The 19,000-nt window shown below is 39.5% G+C and overlaps 1 protein-coding gene across 3 annotated transcripts in view; it reads right to left on the bottom strand.

Moving 5' to 3' along the window:
- Positions 1–19,000, bottom strand: part of STAG2 (stromal antigen 2) — a 179,829-nt gene that overhangs the window by 133,810 nt on the left and 27,019 nt on the right. The window contains exons 1-2 of one of the 3 annotated variants that reach the window (XM_034782383.1): positions 16,319–16,651; positions 15,047–15,122 (exon numbers count right to left, since the gene is read on the bottom strand). The exons of the other annotated variants lie outside the window; for them this stretch is intronic. The gene's annotated coding sequence lies outside the window, so the exon portion shown is untranslated. Of the gene's footprint in view, positions 1–15,046; positions 15,123–16,318; positions 16,652–19,000 lie in introns of those variants that run through there. 3 annotated transcript variants of the gene reach the window in all.

Raw genomic sequence — 19,000 nt, 5'->3', positions numbered from 1 at the left:
ATAACTCGGTAAAGCAGTGCTCCGGGGGGGGGGGGGGGGCTGCGCACTCCGGTGGATCAAAGCAAGTTCAATATAACGCAGTTTCACCTATAACGTAGTAAGATTTTTTGGCTCCCAAGGACAGTGTTATATCAAGGTAGAGGTGTACTTCTTCACACAATGCAGTCAACCTATGGAATTCATTGCCAGGGGATGCTGTGAAAGCCAAAAGTAAAACTGGGTTAAAAAAAAAAAAAAGAGAGAGAAAATAAGTTCATGAAAGATAGGCCCATCAAAGGCTATTAGCCAAGATGGTCAGGGACGCAAACCCATATTCTGGGTATCCCTGAGGCTCTCATTCCTAGAGCTGGATGACAGGGGATGGATCACTTGACATTTGCCCTGTTCATTCCCTCTGAAGCAGGGGTTCTCAACCTTTTTCTTTCTGAGCCCTCTCTCCCTCAACATGCTATAAAAACTCCACGGCCCACCTGTGCCACAACAACTGTTGTTTCTGTATATAAAAGGCAGGGTCAGCGTTAGGGGGTAGCAAGCAGGGCAACTGCCCGGGCCCCACACCAAAAGGGGCACCGCAAAGCTAAGTTGCTCAGGCTTTGGCTTCAGCCCCGGGTGGGGACATGGTGCCCCAAGCTGCAGTCTCATGTGGCAGGCTTTGGCTTTCTGCCTCAAGCTCTACCAAGTCTAATGCTGGCCATGCTTGGCGGACTCCCTGAAACCTGCTCACGGGCCTCAGGGGGCCCTGGGACTCATGGTTGAGAACCACTGCTCTGAAGCATCTGGCAATAGGTTCCTATCAGAAGACAGGATTCTGGGCTAGATGGATCATTGGTCAGAACGAGTATGGCCATTCCTGTGTTCTTAATATGTATTTGTACAATGCCTATTACAATGGGTTTCCCCAACATGCTACTGTAATACAAATAGTAAATTACTACTACAACAATGACAAACGGCTCCAACTACAGCAATATTCTACTTCATTGGCCTCTGTAGGCCTGACTCTAAAAGGAAAAAGGCATTATACTGGCTGAGTTTGAATGGCTGCCTATTTGTGCGAGAACTTTGACTCTAAGCAGATATATTTCCCCACCTGTCTTATGCAGAATGGAAGCTTTGCACAGGAAAAGTCTTCATTAGTGCGTAGTACACTTATTAGCATAATAATTATGAGAACAACAGCAGAGCACTCTATTCATACTGATGCTCCTGATATTGCTGTTATACAAGCAAGAGGTAGTTAATCAATATCAGTTCCTAAACGATTTACCTGCTGGTGCAGAAGAGGACTGAATGCTACAAGCTAATCTATGCCATTGGAATCTGAACGGGATTTAAAAAGCGCGGCCCAAACGTTGTGTTTCATCAAAACCTTATAGTTTGAAAGGCTTGTAAAAACTAAAAACTAAATAGATCTTGGGTTTTTAATTTTGCTATTTCCATAAAAGCTTTGACACATGATATTGATACACATGAAATCTAGATAAAGAACATACTATCTTCACATTAAAAAGTTATCCTTGTAATTTCACCCCGTCTTACATCGGTGCCATATACAAAAGTCATAACTTAAAGCTTATTTAATATCCACTCGCTCAAAGACTTGTACTAACGTCCACGTTATTTGTCCAGCAATATGTGGCATCAAATACTACTCTTTTTAAGTGAGACAGCAGCAGTGTATTGCACGACTTTCATGCAACTTACAGGCTAATTGACCTTACACGTGACACAGTTACCAACCAACCAGTTCTACAACTATTATAACAAGACGTTATCATCACATACAAAAGTCACTATAAACAATTGTTTAAAAAAAAAACAAAACCCCTTCTTACTTGCTGGGGAAGAGAGGAAGATTATGTGACAGAATGAGTTAATGTGGCAAAGTAACATATTGAGACCTAGAATTAAGTTAGTCAGGTTACAAGTGAAACATATTATAATGGTCTCAATTTAGTTTTCACTAGATACTTTTTTTTAATATCCTAAAAACTACCATAAAAGTTGGGCATTATTCAAATCCAGCAGTCCTTTCAATTCTGGAAAGGACTACTTCTGGCAGGTTAAGAATTATGGTTACTGAAAGAGCTGTATATCTTGCTGCTTTTACAAAACTCAGGAAGAAAATCCAATTATTTGTTTTAAAAAGGTAACAAATAGACAACTGCTTTCAATTTGTCCTTACGTAAATTCAATATGGGGGATTATCAAAAGTACCTAAAATTTAAAAGCAAAAATGTCCCATTGATTGTCAATGGGACTTGTGTTCCTAAATATCTTAGGTGCTTTTCAAAAGTTTTCCCATAAAGCCTTAAAGATACTATGCATTAAGCTTATTAATGCTAATCAACCAAAATTCAAACTGAACTGAAGGGTTGCCATGGTATCAAAATGTTTAAACTGCAACAAAATTTGCCCTCAAATAATTCAATCCATAATCCATCTTGGGGGGGGGGGGGGAAATCAAGAAATAATAAAGTAAGGGTAGTGTCTCACCAAGATAAGAATGAACAGTCATTCTCCGGACACAAAATGTCAAGTGCATGATGGAAAAAAATTCCCAAAATTCACTGGTTCCACTTCTTATATGTATCTTTTATTTTGCAATAAAAAATATCAAGTAGTTAATATTAAGTGAAGAGTTTAAAATCATTTAAAACAACTACCATGGTATCTATTACTTCAGCCCCCCAGATGATGTTCAAGAAAGAAAGACTGAGCAGTTGCTGTCACCTTCTCTTCAGTGCTGTTCTCCTGCTTTTTATCTTTTGCAAAAGTAGTAGAAGCAGCAGTGCCAGACAGATGTCTCAAACAAGTTACATATGCTATGAATTTCTCTCTCTCTCACACACACACACACGAGAAATACTCCCTACTATCCCAGCTCACTAAGTTATGAGAATTCCTTCACACTCAGCATACCATGAAGATCACGCTAAGTGCATAGGGCTCAAAAGGTATTAATGAAACTACTTCAGCTATTTATTGTCACTTTCACCTACACACATGAAAATTCTCAAAAGGTAAATAAGTATTTTGGGGGGGGGGGGAGAACAGGCTTCTCTGAAGGCTGTGACAAAAATACGCACTACATATTCAACATCCTTTTGCTATTGCTTCTCTTATACAAGACATACTAATAGACTACTATTGGGTTCACTCTTCTAATAAGTTGTCCATTTTTACAGATTTTTATTGCAATTAACACTAGTTATTGGAAATAAGATGACATTTTACTGTGAAATTTTAGTTTCCATATTAGTTTAATATTTGTAATCAGTGAATTTTTTAATATAGCAAATCAAATCTGACTCATCTCTGGGTTAAGGTGAGGAATGTATCTCAAATAATCTGCTTCTACCAGTATGGAAAACTGCTCCAGCCACCCAGTTTGAATTTTTAACCCAGTATTTGGACTTGTATAATCCTGTGTTTTACCATTTCTGTTGATGCTTGATATGACATCAACAACTACTTTTTTTTTTTTTTTTTTTAATTTATTAGATATCAGGTACTACAGCAGCTACTGAGTTTCCCTGCTAATTTTTGTGGCTTCACAATTATTTTACTGTTTCTTTTCACTGTTTCTATGTGAAAGACCCACAAAAACAGGAGAAATTAATTAACTATACAAGAGCAGCAATGAAACTGTCAAAACACAAAGGGCTGTCAAGTACACAAAGGAAACAAACTGAAAAAGAAAAATTCCTACTGGTTTCTCTAATTTCTTTCAGTTATATCAGGGGTCGGCAACCTTTCAGAAGTGATGTGCCGAGTCTTCATTTATTCATTCTAATTTAAGGTCTCTTTCTATAAGTCTATAACAGTGGTCTCCAAACTTTTTTGATTACGCACCCCTATCAGTAAAAAAAATTGAGTACGCACCCCCTGCCGCGCTGGCGCTACCATTTTTGCCAAAGCAAAAAAAAAAGAAAAAAGAGCAAGCCGCTCGGACTCCCGCCCAAACTGCTGAAGCAAAAATAAAAAACTGCTCCTCCTGCCGCGCACCCCCAAGGATCCTCTTGCGCACCCTACTTTGGAGACCACTAGTCTATAATATATAACTAAACTATTGTTGTATGTAAAGTAAATAAGGGTTTTAAAATGTTTAAGAAGCTTCATTTAAAAATTAAATTAAAATGCAGAGCCCCCCGGACTAGTGGCCAGGACCCAGGCAGTGTTAGTGCCACTGAAAATCAGCTCGCGTGCTGCCTTTGGTACGCATGCCATAGGTTGCCTACCCCTGAGTTATACTAATCTTAGGTATTACTTGCAATGATAGCTGGCAAAAAATTCAGACAGAAGAGTGATTAAAGTTCACAGTATCACTTTTAAACTGCTATATTCCTTCTAGTCTTTCCTTTTCTGAGGCAATACACCATTAATGATGTTTTACTTGAATACTAAAGAACATATTTCTCTAAAAACTGTATTCCATGATGTTCACCAGTAACAGTGCTCAAATTTTCAATTTTAAGGCATTAACTTTTTCATAACTATTTATTCAATGTCAGTGTTTCTTCATTCTAATGAGGTAGTTAGCCACCAATTACAGAATTAATATTCAGCACACTCTGAATCAAGAAAAGTGGTGACTGCCCAAGATTCTGCTGTGACTTATTGCTAGCAGATGTGCTTCTTGTTAAGGATTTTACCAATAGCTTGTGATCATTTCTCTCATAATTCTAGCATCATCTTGTTAAGTTTACAGCCTGTTCAAAGAGGTATTTTTAAAGTTAAAAAGACCATTTTTTCATAATTCAAACACTTTTACTGTTATTTATAGTAACCCTCTTGATATTTGAAACTGAAGTCTACTTTTTCAAAAATATTTTTTCAGTCCCACATTAACTTGTTATTGTGGGGTTGCTCATGAATGCTGGCATGCAGATGCATGGGGCAAAAGAACAGCTTAGGAAACAATTTGGTTTAGAAATTCAAAACTGAGATAGGTTAATTTTTTATTTAATAACTTAGCATTTTATGGGATAATGTTAACTAGTGAATTTTTCAAAATATGTGCTTCAAATCCCCCAAGTACTGATCTTTTAATAAGAATGATGGATTGGTACTGAATTACCTTGTGTCACGCTAATCTCTTTAGATTGTGACTATAGCATGTCAATCTTGTGTACTGCATATTTAGGGTTACCATATTTCAGCAAGCAAAAAAAGAGGACGGGAGGAGCCCCGCCCTAGCCCCGCCCCTAACCCTCCCACTTCCCGCCCCCCACAGAACATCCAACCCACCTCCCCGCTCCTTGTCCCCTGACTGCCCCCTCCTGGGACCCCTGCCCTTAACTGCCCCTCAGGACTCCACCCCCTATCTAAGCCTCCCTGCCTCTTGTCCCCTGACTGTCCCCTCCTGAGACCCTCCTCCCATCCTAACTGGCCCCCTAGGACCCTACCAGCCTGAGCCGTTCGTCCCAGCATGCTTGTCCCGGCACGCTGGGCAGCAGTGAAGGAGGAGCGGGGAAGGAGCTCCAGACTGCCGGAGGCGAACTGCGAATGCAGGGAGGGAGGGAGTGATCTCTGCTGCAGGGGAAGTGGAGGAGGGGCTCTCTCTGGCTGTCGGAGCCCCATGTAAGTGGCAGCATCCGTCCGGCTGCCCTGTTAGCCGCGCGTGCTCTGCATGCGGGGCGGGGGAAGATCCGGACATTTACAAATTCCCCCCGGACGCTATTTTTAGCTCAAAAAGCTGGACATGTCCAGGGGAATCAGGACGAATGGTAACCCTATGCATATTCAAAAGGGCTGTTACTGTTGGGAATTGCTGTTTATCTCAATAGGCAACAGAAAAGTCAAATGCTGTTGTCTAGCCAAGTAAGATTAAGAATACAATTTAACTTATTTCAAAATGGTCTGCATTTGAAAATTTCCAGAATTTAAATGAAGTTTTCTGACAGACTCTACATTAAGTAGATCACATGACAAACGTTACATGTAGCCAGTAGTAGCAATTATGTGGTGGTGATTTCATAATTTTTTTTTATCATGATGGACCTGTTAAAAGACATTTAGATATAACAGAATCTGGTCACAATCTGACTATATATTGTTAGGATAAGATGTAAAAAGTTTGTTTACATTTGCAGAAGATAGTGCTGCCCACTTCTTGTTGACAATGTCACCTGAAAGTGAGAACAGGCATTTGCATGGCACTGTTGTAACCGGCGTCGCAAGATATTTACATGCCAGATGCGCTAAAGAGTCATATGTCCCTTCATGCTTCAATCACCATTCCAGTGGACATGCGTCCATGCTGACAGCAGGTTCTGCTCGATAACAATCCAAAGCAGTATGGAGCGACGCAAGTTCATTTTCGTCATCTAAGTCAGATGCCACCAGCAGAAGGTTGATTTTCTTTTTTGATGGTTTGGGTTCTGTAGTTTCCGCAGCGGAGTGTTCCTTTTTTAAGGCTTCTGAAAGCATGCTCCACACCTCATCCCTCTCAAATTTTGGAAGGCACTTCAGCTTCTTAAATCTTGGGTCGAGTGCTGTAGCTATCTTTAAAAATTTCACATTGGTATCTTCTTTGCATTGTGTCAAATTTGCAGTGAAAGTGTTCTTAAATGAATGTGTGCTGGGTCATCATCTGAGACTGCTATAACATGAAATATATGGCAGAACGTAGGTAAAACAGAGCAGGAGACATACAATTCTCCCCCAAGGAGTTCAGTCACAAATTTAATTAATGCATTTTTTTTAAATGAGCGTCACCAGCATGGAAGCATGTCCTCTGGAACAATGGCCAAAGCATGAAGAGGCATATGAATCTTTAGCGCATCTGGCACATAAATATCTTGCGACGCCAGCTACAACAGTGCCGTGCAAAATGCCTGTTCTCACTTTCAGGTGACATTGTCAACAAGAAGTGGGCAGCACTATCTTCTGCAAATGTAAACAAACTTGTTAGAGCGATTGGCTGAATAAGAAGTAGGACTGATTGGACTTGTAGGCTCTAAAGGTTTACATTGTTTTGTTTGAGTGCAGTTATGTAACAAAAAACCTACATTTGTAAGTTGCACTTTCATGATAAAGAGATTGCAATAGAGTACTTGTATGATGTGATTTGAAAAAACACTATTTATTCTGTTTATCATTTTTACAGTGCAAATATTTGTAATAAAAAATAATATAAAGTGAGCAATCTACACTTTGTATTCTGTATTGTAATTGAAATCGATATATTTGAAAATGTAGAAACATCCAAAAATATTTAATAAATTTCAATTGGTATTCTATTGTTTAAGAGTGCAATTAATCACAGTTAAATTAATCGTGATTTTTTTTAGTTAATTGTGTGAGTTAACTGTGATTAATCGACAGCCCTAAAAACCATTTTTATAAACAATTCTTTGTTTTGAAAGAGTAATTTTAATAACCCTGGTTAAACACTTACTGGTTTAAGTCACAGCAATATAAACCACCCAGTACAAAGTTTTGTTTTAAACTGATCACTGATTTTAATCAACTTTTCCATTTGTACTTCAATTACTTTCTGAAAAAGGTGTATTCTCCTTTGTTGATACGACCATTAAAAACACATTGATTTACAACTAGAGCCTTTACACTAGATTTGTTGCATCTTTTTGACTCCTAGGAGGGTACAATATAATTATATGCTTTTATTTAAGCAACTATATAGTTTAATATTTTCAGATTCTTATTAAGTGTACATTTTAGAATTAAGAAAATTATGACTTATACATTGCTTATTTACTACTATTATGCCGTATTTATAAAGCTTGACCTCAGAAGTCAGACTGGGGGGGGGAGGGGAGGGGAGGGAGATATCTTTCTACTGAAAAGCCGCCTTTAACTGAAAATTTTTGATAGAGGCTCATGATTTAGCATCTTTACTTTTTATGTATATGTTTTAATAGGTTATAAGTAGTTTAGGCCTTTAGCATATTTTGTATTAAATCCAGATTATTTTAAACAGATTTTTAAAAAGAAAACTTTATAATTTAAATGAAAAGAAAAATCAATATTTATCCACCCTGACACTATTTATGTCCTCCATCTTTAGCAATTACGATATGTAAATTCTGAAAAGAAAACTATAGCTTTTTTGGACAATAAATATGAATGCTAAAGTTGTGAGGGTTTTAACAAAATTATATATAAAGATTCCAATGTCACTGACTGATGCGTGTCAGAGATTCCACACTGTTTTATGGTATGGATTGTGCTTAGATTAAGTTTCTTAAAACCCTGCTGAACAAGGATGCTGTGGATCATAAATATTGATATCTCATCCCTTGCAATTTCATAAATGTGAAGAGTACGACTAATAACTTCACTCCAAGGATATTTATTTGGCATCAGAGCATGAAGATAATTCATCTTCATCCTTAAACCCAAAACGAAGAAATATCAAGTTTTAGAGAAGAAGACTCAAGGAGACATTAGTACCCAACTTAATTACATGACAAGAAAACTTCTGTCTGAGTGTAAATGAGGTCTGGCAGTTATTCAACCTCATTTCTACTTAAAACATTTCCTCTATAGCAGGGGTAGGCAACCTTTGGCATGCGTGCCAAAGGCGACACGCAAGCTCATTTTCAGTTGCACTCACACTGCCCAGGTCCTCGCCACCGGTCCGGGGGGCTCTGCATTTTAATTTAATTTTAAATGAAGCTTCTTAAACATTTTAAAAACGTTATTTACTTCACATACAACAATAGTTTATTTATATATTATAGACTTATAGAAAGATACCTTCTAAAAACGTTAAAATGTATTACTGGCACATGAAACCTTACATTAGAGTGAATAAATGAAGACTCAGCACACCACTTCTGAACGGTTGCCAACCCCTGCTCTATAGGGTATGAAAATTCTTGATAATTAAATGCCATCAATTTGGTTCTGTAATGGGACGAGCCTGCAACATCTTTTTTCATAGAAGAGTGTTTTTTTATTTCTGTTAAATATTTTTGAGTTCACAAAAGTAGTGACTCTACCATTAAAGCCACGCCCTGACTTCCATTAGAACCCTATTTTCTTAATATTGTCCAATTTTAATTAGAAAAAGGTCACATACACTCAACCAAGAGGTTAGGAGAAGAATTTTTCCTTAAAAAATTTAGAAACAAAAAAATAAACTTTACCTTTCAACTTTACTTAATCCAAACTATATTTATTACATCTATTTTTACAAGGACTCGTGCTTTTTTGGCCATCTTTTCTTGTTACAGGAAACATTTAAGAATGCCAAATTTCACATATGTATATAAATCTGTAAACACTCAACATACAGTAGTTTTCACAAAAAGGACATTTTTCTAGATATCAATGATTCTTCATTATTATGGAATGGATCTCTACCAAAAAGTCATTAAAGTGATTTAAGCTTTAATTACTATGTAATTAAAACTTCACATGCCAAACATGTAACTGTGTTCTAGAACTGCCAGGAAACTTGCAAGCTTATTATATCACATGGGAAACGTCAGTCAGAGAAACAGAATGGTGTGCAAGCACCTTTGGCAGCTGTTACACTTGCTAAGTTCCAAACAACCAGGGGGGAGAGCAGAGTGGGATGGGGCACAGAAGGAATCAAAGAGACTGGCAAGCCAGAAGCAGGAACGCTAGGACTGGTGTTAGACCATCGAATGGGGCTGCACCTTGGGAATGACTGGCTGGGGTCTGAAATTGGGAGCCAGGACTAGACTGTAAATCCAGAAATGAGACTGAACAGTTGGGAGGCTAATCAGGCGAGAATACCGACAACACAACAGGAGATACCAGAGGACACCCACCAAAGAAATCTTTAATGGACAATCAAACCATCACCTTATAGTGCCTAGTGCTTTACACAATAAGAAGGAAGAGTCTGGCATAATATCAAATCAGGTTTAAAAACAAATAAATAAAGGAAATTCCAAAACTAAAAAACCTTACAAGTCAAATCATTTCAAGATATGGATATGCCATTACCCATTATCTGCAAAAATAACCTATGTTGAAAACTACAAAAACAAGCTAAGAGTAACAAATCTGATATCAAGCTCAATCCCAATTTATAAAAACAGTTTAAATACCCAATGACTAGCCCCTAAGCAACTATAACTGCTCCTGTAACAAGACAGTAACAAGGACTACTAAGTATAAATTATTCATACAGCTCTCTCTCTCAAAAAAAAAAAAATATATATAAAACTCCAGCAGATCAAAGCAAGTTCGATATAACGCAGTTTCACCTATAACACAGTAAGATTTTTTGGCTCCCAAGGACAGCGTTATATTGAGGTAGAGGTGTATTAATGTAAATCTAAATCGATACTGCGTAACAGGTAACACTCAATTTTCAATTACAATGGTAGTAAGCTCAGGTCTCAAAACATCAACAAATTCAGGGGCAGAGTTAAGGTTTTCTGGGTGCTAGTTATTAAGAAGGTTTCTGTTTAACGGTCTGTGTGTGAATTGAGTGTTAAGGTTAATATCAGAATTGTTTATGGATGTGTTTAACAGTATATCTTCTCTTGAATTACATATAGCAACCTTACCGGTAATTTCATTATTTTTGGTTATAGAGTAAGATTAATAACCTACAGTTCTCACATGGTTTTAGAGAACTTCCAGCGTTTACTTTGATTTCCTCTCCTAATACTAACAAAAAGACAAGCAGGAGTCCAAATTAATCAGCCTTCTGGATACACAGTGAACAGTTAGAGCAGTGGTTTTCAAACTGCAGGTTGCGACCCAGTACTGGGTCACGGAACGTAAGGTACTGGGTTGCGGCAGCTCTGCTCAGCACCGCCGACCGGGCCATTAAAAGGCCCATCAGCAGTGCTGCCTGGCTAAGGCAGGATCATTCCTACCTGTTCTGACACCGCGCTGTGCCCTGGAAGCAGCCAGCAGCAGGTCCAGCTCCTAGGCAGGGGGGCCACGGGTCTCTACACGCTGCACCCACCCCCAGCCCAAGCACCGGCTCCGGGAACCGGCCAATGGGAGCTGGGGGGGGGGGCAGTGCCAGCGGGGCGAGAGCTGCGCGGAGCTGCTTGCATATCTCCGCCTAGGAGCCGGACCTGTTGTTGGCCGCTTCTGGGGCACAGCACGATCTGCGGTGTCAGGACAGGCAGGAAGTCTGCCTTAGCACCCCCACTGTGCCGCTGCCTGAGGTAAGCCTGCGCCCCAGTCCCCTACCCCAGCCCTGAGCCCCTGCACATCTCGGATTCTTTTCCTGCACCCTCATCCCCAGCCCCACCCCACAGCCTGAACTCCCACCCACACCCTGAATCCCTCATTCCCAGCCCCACTCCACAGCCCTCACCCCCGTGCCCCAACCCTCTGGCTCCATTGGGTCACGGGCATCAACAATTTTCTTCAACTGGGTCGCCAGAAAAAAAAGGTTGAAAACCACTCAGAGCAACATGAAGCCATTCCTACCTCAAAGGTTTCAAGCTGACTCCACTGGATTCCCAATACATGCTGGCGTAGAGCACGCTCCTCGATCTCATGTGTATATAGAGTTGCCATAAATGGCTTTTATTACCAGTAAACACTTCCCTGTTCACACTGGAGGACAATACATGTAGTAGAAGGATATTTTTCTTTGTAAGTCTTGGTAATACAAATAATATATAGGAGCAACAAACATGGACCAGGACCATATTGTGCTAGATTCTACAAAGGGGGGGGGGGGCAGGGAAGTCCCTCCCCCAACGAGCTTACAGCCTAAATAGCTACATTTTATATCCTGGACCTTCTAATTTTTTTATACATTACTACACATGACTATATCCTATCATCCAGGGAGTAGACTGAACTCAACTGTGATACCTACTACTCCCCAGAATTTAAATGACTGAAAATAAACGTGATAGCATATTTTCACCTTGTATATATTAAAGGTCGGATAAAATTAAATTCAAATCTATGACTGGTTAATGAGGCAACTAAATTGTTATCATTACCGTCCTGTTACATTCAAGTAGCAATGGTTAAATGTGTATTGATCTCCAAAAAGTCAACTTAAACAAGTGACTGTGTCAAGATCTGCATACGGGAAAGAGTGACAAACTAGAAACACGAAAGGATGCAAGGAGATAAAACAGTCTGTGTTTCACAGTATGTGCTACTGTTCCTCTTGTGTGCCTTGAAATTAAATTATTTAATACCAATAATCTTAGATGTTGCATAATATAAAAGAAAATGTTTTTTTCACATGAACCTGAATTTCCTAAAAATATGCATACAAAACAAAAAAGGTTTCTGAATGACATATCAAAGTGACCAGTGAACTTAAGAGATGAAATACTACTAAAAGTAGAAACTTTTTCTTCATTTGCATATTCTCCCGAAGGGCATAATGAAAGAAAAACAATGATTTGTATGTAAATATATCAAAAAATGTATCAGGAGTTTCACCAGCTTTACCAGTACCAAGCAAAAAGAGCTGTATGTAGAAACAAGGAACACAGGCATGATCCCAGGAAAGAACCAAACAGGAAATAAATATACTTAAGAGGGGGAACCTGAACAGACACAAAAAGCAGATGAACAATGAGGAGTCCGGTGGCACCTTAAAGATTAAGGGATTTATTTGGGCATAAACTTTGGTGGGTAAAAAACCCATCTGAAAAAGTGGGTTTTTTATCCACAAAAGTTTATGCCCAAATAAATCTGTTAGTCTTTAAAGTGCCACCAGACTCCTCGTTGTTTTTGTAGATACAGACTAACACAGCTACCCTTCTGATAAAAAACAGATGGATGAGGTAGAGGCAAAGATGATGACGACTCCAGTGGTACAGTGGCTACGTGGCTCTGATTAAGTGTTCTTTACTCATTTTTGAGAACTATATCCCATAAATAGAAGGGACAAGGAGTGCTGTAGGAGAAATGCATTAAGTCCCTGGGGAAAGGAGGTGCCTTCAAGTTGTTCTTTAGCAACTACTTAAGGCAGATTACACCATTAAGCACAGGCAGTGAGAGGATCACCACTATGCATAGCCTTTGGGAGAGTGTCACCAAATGCCTCCCTGTATTTACACCCTACACACCACTGAAATAATCTTTGTACAAAATATGCCTTGTGAAGTATCATTTGAAAACTAAAATTATGACTGAAATGAGTTTACCAGACAAAGGGCAAGCTGACGCTTCTAGCCAGGTGTGAAAGTTGATTGGCAATCACCAGTCAAGTGGCCATTCTTCATCAGGGAAGTGAGGCAGAAGCAGACTGATCTCCATTTTGCAAACTACATGGAATCTCTTTCACAGTGAGACTCCCATGTCTCCAGGCTCACAGCTGGAAGGAACTTTATCTAGGGCAGGGGTGGCCAACTTGAGCCTGAGAAGGAGCCAAAATTTACCAACATACATTGCCAAAGAGCCACAGTAATACATCAGCAGCCCCCTATCAGCTCCCCCCTCCCAGCGCCTCTCACCCACTGGCAGCCCTGCCAATCAGCACCTTCCCCTCTCGCCTGCACGTCCGAATCAGATGTTTCCTGGCATGCAGGAGGCTCTGGGGGGAGGAGCGGGGGCACAGCCTGTGGCAGAGCCAGGGGTTGAGCAGTGAGCACCCCCAGCACATTGGAAAGTTGGCGTATACAAGGAGCTGCATATTAACTTCTGAAGAGCTGCATGTTGTTCCAGAGTCACAGGTTGGCCACCCCTGATCTAGGGGTAACCCTCTGGAAAATGCTTTGAAAGAGTGACTGGACAATAAAAGTGAGGGGCAAAAGCACCCCAGGTATTCTCTTTCTATCTCTCTTACTCGCTCTTTCACCTAAGATGACAAAGGAACCAGCCCTTCGGACTTTGGGCCCAGATGCCAACTTGAAAATTTGGTCACTTATATTGCTGGGAATGTGTGGTAAGGATTTTACCTTGAACTAAGTCTAGATTATCAAATCTTAGCTACTAGGAAGCGTTTTATCTTTATTTCTCTTATAACCATTTCTGAATTTAATACCTTGTACTTGTACTCACATAAAAAATCTCTCTTTGTCATTAAACAAATCTATTTCATTCTTTAATCAAAACTAATCCAGTGTTGTGTTTAATCTGAACTGGTTGGTAACTTCAATTAAAGCAGCAAACTACAGGATATTGACCCTTTACAGGGGCAATGGACCTCTATTATCTGAACTGTCCAGGAGACAAGTGGATAGTGCAGAATATCAGTTTCCAGGGAAAATCCAAGACAGGGAGTGTATTGGGGTTACCTTGCAAGAGGTAACCAAGGCTGATGGAAGCCAGAGCGTTGGCTGGAATGTGGTGGACAGGTTGCAGCTATACACAGACACTCTGCGTGTGACTGGCATTCTTGTTTGGCTGGTTGTGAGGCACCCAGGTTGTAAGCTACAGCAGCAAAGGTTTGTGAGGCACCCAAGGTTGCAGGTGGTAACACAACCACCTTACTAGTCTGGATTGCACTCCAGAATATGACAGAGAGTGAAAGGGAAATGGGGTGAGGAAGACTGTATATGACATTTCAATTTTCAGAAAATTCTACATTTTATAATTGCCGAAACAAACTCAGAAGTAACGCCCCCCTTAAAATATTTCAGTCACCAAGACCATCTTTGAAAAGATATGCATATGTGTATTTTGGAAAGGTATATTGGAAAAAGAAAATAAGAGATCCAACTTGAGATTAAAATTAAAACAAATATTTTAGTCCTAAAATGTTGCCTTTCAGTTGTGTACGTTATTTACAGAGAAATCATATTAACATTAGCATACCTCCAGTACCAAAAACCAGACTAATCACTATTTCTTTTAATTATGATGGAAAGAACGCTGAAACCAACAATTAAGGTTTAATTTGTTAAGAGGATTAACAAAATTAATTCTGGCAAATATGACACTTTGGTGAATATGGCATTTAATCAGTTTCTGCACAAAATTTTCTAACATTTATAGTTACAAAGATAAACCTTTGAAGGTGTACAGAAAGTAAACGAAGTCTATGGTTTCAAGCTATTTGTTGGAAGATGCATAGATAGGCAGAACCACAGAACCAACAGCCAATCTGCACTGGGTGGTTCTCCAAAACTATGGAGAAGAATACATTGCCTATTTTCCTTACCCAGTGCACTTTACAGTAGCAGTCCCTTTGGTGCTTTGTCACTACTCCCGCTGCAGTGCTCCTGCACACCCCTCATCTGTGGGGATAAAGAATGGATGGCAAATCTGTCTTACAGAAGATCCTCAGCATTCAAATCCTTACTAAACATCAATATCCAGAGAGCTCCCACATAGTCATTTTTTTTCAGCTAACAGGCTGTTTGCCTTCCTAGCACGAGTTCCCAAAATCCTTCCTCAGCGACACACTATAAGAGGTCCTCAATTGCTCAAAACCAGGCAATATCCGTCCTCTGTAGGATGTGAACAGTCTCCGTTCATTTCAAAGTATTAATTCTGAAGCCTCTCTGTATCATAGTTTACCCTTAAATTGTGTGGAATTTCTGGGAGGCTTCATTAATTTCCCTCATCTACCTCAAATCCTACACACACTTGAAGTGCTGACAGTGAGTAGGAAAAATCTGGCTAGTGACCAACTGGATTTGTCAAGGGTTGACAAACAAAAATGAAACAAACGGTGCTGCTGTGCCTCTCAGATACAGTGCTAAAGCTAAAAGCAAAAGAATGTGCCTCCTTTAACAGCTGTTTTTATGTATCTATTTTTATGTTTACAAAAATGCTGTCTATCAGAAAATATTAGCAGGCACGTGTCTATTTCCCAGAAGCAACCACTGACTGTGTCAAAGAAAATATATTCCCTAAAAATATGCTATTAATATAAGTTATCCAACCCGCTCAGGAATGGCAAGCCTTCTATTCTTCCCTGAGAGTCAAGAGACACTAGCTCTGTCAAGCCAGGAATGTAGGGGTGCAAATTTAAAATACAAGACCCTCTAACTGAGAACAGTCCACTACCATCCTCCAGATACCCAAATTCAGGAAAAGTGGTCTCAACTAGCAAGGACTCAAACCATATAGCTTTATGCATCAAAGCCAATACCTTCAGTTATAACTGGAAGGTACTGTGGTCTTCAGAAAGTTAGTGTATTGTGCGTTGTCAAGCAGGGAACCAGCCAAATTCTTTGGGAACTGTAGCTTTTAGGATAGCATTCTAAGATAGGTGCATGTACTGTACAGAGCATTGCAGTAATACAATCTGGAATGGCATGGTGAACTGTGGCAAGATGCACCCTCTCCCAGAAGTCCTGCCTAGTGGATGCTCTTAACCCACAGATCACCTCTTCTAGGGGCACAAGTAGTGCAACATAACACAAACTTTGCACAGGACTCTAAAATCATTGTTCTTTACTTCATTTATACAAAAATAAAACCTTACATGCATTTCCCTGCCTCCGTTTTTTCACCACTGCAGAACATTCTTTGCGCTGGACTCAGGGTCCTCTGGGGCAATCCAGTTCTGCATGTCTTCAATCATGGAGCCTTCTCTTCTAGCCAGAACTTTGTGTGTGGCTCTCTGAGTCTTTATTCTGTTGCTAGTAACTTTCCAGCCTCCAAACTTCCAGAACCATACAGACAAACTGAAGGAAATGGCATCTCCTAGATCCAGCCAACCTCCTCAGAATATAAATTGACCAGTTAGGGCTCAAATGTTATCAGTAATGGATTTTATGTTTTCTTCCAGAAACAACAAAAATGTTAAATAGTGTAGGGCCAAGAACCAGTCCCTGCAGGACCCCACTAGAAATACACACACTCAATTCTCCATTTGCAATTACATTTTAAGACCTATTATTTAGTCAGCTTTTAATCCATTTGATATGTGCCATATTAATTTTATATCATTCTAGCTTTTTTAACCAAAATATCATGCTGTACCAATTAAAATGCCTTATCCAGGCAGTCCTCAACTTTACGACGTTAGACTTCTGATGAACAGCACTTACGACGTTTCTGATTTGATAACCTGATTCGACTTACGACAATTGGTTTCAACTTTACGAGGCTAGGTCCTGCAATGCAGTGTACAGGGAGTCCTCGGACTTAAGACACAATTCATTCCTCAGAATTGCGTTGTAAGTCAAAACCACTTTTCCCATAGGAATCAATGGTATGAAGGGGGGATTGGTTCCTGAACCAAGGCTTGAGACACTATTTTCATCACAATAACCCAGGCTTTTGTACTAAATGAATTATAGATAACTAATGTTGCAACATCAATGTATTTACCATACACTGTATTTTGTAAGCAGCATTCAAACAAACATATAAACTCACATATGCTGCTCAGAATGTCGGCAACACAGGCTCAGAAAGCCAAGGAGAATGGCACACATGCTGAGCCTCAGCCAATCACTGTTCAGGCTTTCTAATGGGCTAAGACCGGAGCCGGGAGCCAATCAAAAACAAGCAGCAACCCTACCTGGCAACAAGCTACCCTGCTGCCTCAAAGCCAATCAGAAGCGACCCCTTCCAGCTCCATCCCAGTATAACACATCCAGGAAGTGATTTCAAGCAAACTTTATGTAAATCAAGAGTCATAAGGGTGAAACAAGCGTCATAGGAGCGAAACAGGCAGTCAACTGAAAAGCGTCGTAAGTGGTGTCCAATATAAGTCAGCGTCTTAAGTCTGAGGACTCCCTGTATTGCGGTTCTGAGTTCCGACATTTCGACTTACAACGCAATTTTCAGGAACCAATTGCGTTGTAAGTCCGAGAACTGCCTGTACAAGTCTAAGTATAATACATTAATGTTATTACCTTTATCAACCAAACTTGTAACCTCATCAAAAAAGATATTAAGATAGCTCCTGTCAAACTATTTTCTACAAACCCATGATGATTAGAATTATTTTTATTACCCGCCTTTAAATTTTGATTAATTCAGTTTCATATCAGCCACTCCATTATCTTCCCCAGGATCAACAGACTAACAGACCTATAATTACCCAAGTCATCCCATTTATCTTTTTAAATATTGGAAAAACATTAGCTTTCTTCCAGTTTTCTGGAACTTCCCCAGTATTCCAAGACTTACTGAAAAACAACATTAATGGTACTGCAAGCTCTTCAGACGGCTCGTTTGTAACTCTTAGATGCAAGTTATTCAGACCTGCTGATTTAAAAAGGTCTACTTTTAATAGCCGCTGTTTAACATCCTCCTGAGGCACCAGTGGAATGGAAAGAATGTTATATGATATGACTGCATCATCTGTTTTTCACCAAATACAAAACACAAATATTTATTGAACGTGTCTGCCTTTTCTACATTGTTGATAATTTTATCTTTTTCATCTAGTCATGGACCAATACTATTGTTAGGATTCTTTTTGTTCCTAGAATACATGAACTCCTTATTGCCCATAATTCTGCTGACCCTCAATTTGTACTTGTATCCCTGTTTCCCTTATCAGTTCTACAATTCCTAGCTTCTGATTTATATTCAAGACTGTCAACCTCCCCTTTCTTCCATTTGTTTATATATTTTATCGCTGCCTTCACTTCCCCTGTAAACCGCAGTTTTGTTGGAGGGGGTTTTGTTCTGTTTTTTAACCAATACAGCTTTTTTCCCCTGACTGTGGCTTTTTTCAATATCTAGTACAGAGTCCTTACATAATTCCCAATCATTCACATTTTTCTGATTAAATTCTTCCTCTCAGCTGACCTGGCTCCTAATTGTTTTCAGCTTTGTGAAACTGGCCCTTTTCAAGCACCAAGTATATGTGTAGATATCTATATCGATATCTAAATAACTGGTTTGGACTTTATTCTGTTAGCACATTATAAATGTGATCAAGTCACAATCACTTCTACCTAAACTACCATTCATTTTTAGTTCTGTGACCAGTTCCTCTTTATCTGTCAAGACAAGGTCTAACATGAATTCCTGTGTATTAATGCAACATTTTTTGAGTTAGGAAATTGTTATCTATAATATTTAGAAATCCAAGGAAATTTCAGTACTGGCAGCATGAGACCTTCAGCATATATCACTCAAACTGAAGTGCCCCATGACCATGCAGTTTTTTTTTTACATATTATAGATAGATGCATAAAGAGCC

Source organism: Trachemys scripta, chromosome 9 (assembly GCF_013100865.1).
Source record: "Trachemys scripta elegans isolate TJP31775 chromosome 9, CAS_Tse_1.0, whole genome shotgun sequence".
NCBI lineage: Eukaryota > Metazoa > Chordata > Testudines > Emydidae > Trachemys > Trachemys scripta.
Note: the sequence above shows the minus strand (reverse complement) of the source record. Positions and strands in the feature narration are given on the sequence as shown.